This window comes from Gavialis gangeticus, unplaced genomic scaffold, assembly GCF_001723915.1.
Source record: "Gavialis gangeticus isolate Ggan-Ray unplaced genomic scaffold, GavGan_comp1, whole genome shotgun sequence".
Taxonomy (NCBI): Eukaryota; Metazoa; Chordata; order Crocodylia; family Gavialidae; genus Gavialis; species Gavialis gangeticus.
In genome coordinates this window covers 3,493,342-3,495,023 of record NW_017728991.1, presented here as the reverse complement: position 1 = coordinate 3,495,023, position 1,682 = coordinate 3,493,342, and positions in this window count along the sequence as shown.

Genomic DNA, 1,682 nt, shown 5'->3' with positions numbered 1-1,682 from the left:
TTTGAGTCCCGTTTCTCTTTTTGGGGTTTTTTGTTGTTCTCCCGCCCTGGTGGGGGGTCGGGCTAGAAGATCTACTAGGTCCCTTCCGACCCTTAATCTATGAATCTATGAATCTATGAAATCATTATTATAGACATTTTCTTGATTTTAAAGAAAAGAATCATGGCTTTCCTTTGTGGGTCTCACTCATGATTTGGAGCACTTGGGGCTACAGTGGTGAGTACCTACCTGTAACAGCTTGCAGGATGGAGTTAATATAATTTTAGGACCAGATTTGAGTATGTTTTAGGACCTTACCTCGTCTAGCCACTTTTATAAAGCAGGGTCTGCACACTAAGTACTGCACACCATAATTGGGGCCAATGTGGATTGAGGACAGCTAGGGACAGAAGTTGCACATAAACCAGTTTAAGTGATCAGAAACTGGTTTAAACATATAACTTATTGCTGGATGCAACTGTGGACTATAAATCCCAGAGGCACCTGGAAGCATGAAGAGGAAGTGATGAGCAACACTGCAGAGTCCTGCTACTGTAATTGTGGACTGCAAATCCCAGAGACCTCAGGGCAGCAGAAAGAGGAAGCAAACACACAACCTATGCTGCCTATGTGCAAGGGAGCCATGCTGTAGCACTCCCCAGCTTCTGGCCAGAGCCACTGCGGGCACGTGGCTGCATTTTCTGAATCAAAAGTAAATGCCTGTTCACTTTTGTTTCAATTTAATCTGTGCAGTTTAGACTAATCTGCAATGACTGAATTGATTCAGCCCTGGGTTCTTTGACTGTCTGTATCTAGCCAAAAAGGAGGAAAAAAATGGACTCCACTTCTCCAACACACCAACCAACATAGCTGAGGAGGCATGGAAAGGTGGGGAAGATGTTCACGGTAAGGGATGATGATGGTTTATGACCCCTTTTTATCCCAGGAGTGATAGAATTAAAGCAGGAATTGGGCCTCATTGTCACTGAGGGGACAACGGGGTCTTTTCTCTGTGTTAGAGAAGAGAGAATAATCTAGCCTTTAGGAACAGACTCTACCACCCTTGCTTCTAATGAGTCACAACAGGTTGGCAAATAACTCCCCAGATTACCCATACAACCCAACATAAGAAAATGTAGCAGAATCTATTGCAGATGGTAAGTCCTTACAAGACAGGGCCCTAAGATGTTGTGTTTTCCACCAGGGTGAGATCATAGAATCATAGAAGTCGGGTCGGAAGGGACCTTGTAGATCTTCAAGTCCGACCCCCCGCCTGGGCAGGAGCAAAAAACTGGTCTCAAATGACTCCAGCCAGGTAGGCATCAAGCCTATTCTTAAAGCCCCCCAGGGTAGGAGCCAGCACCACTTCCCTTGGAAGTTGGTTCCAGCTCCTAGCCGCCCTGACCATGAAGTAGTTCTTGTGGATGTCTAATCTAAATCTACTCTCCAATAATTTGTGTCCATTGTTCCTTGTCATGCCAGCAGGCGCTAGGGGAAACAGCGTCTCCCCCAAACCCTTCTGGTCCCCCCTAGTGAGTTTATAGACGGTCACCAGATCCCCCCTCAGCCTTCTCTTGTGAAGGCTGAACAGGTTTAGGTCCTGCAGTCTTTCAATGTACAGTCTGCCCTGTTGTCCCCGGATCATGCGAGTGGCCTCCTCTGGACCCTCTCCATGTTGTCCACATCCCTCCTGAAATGGGGCG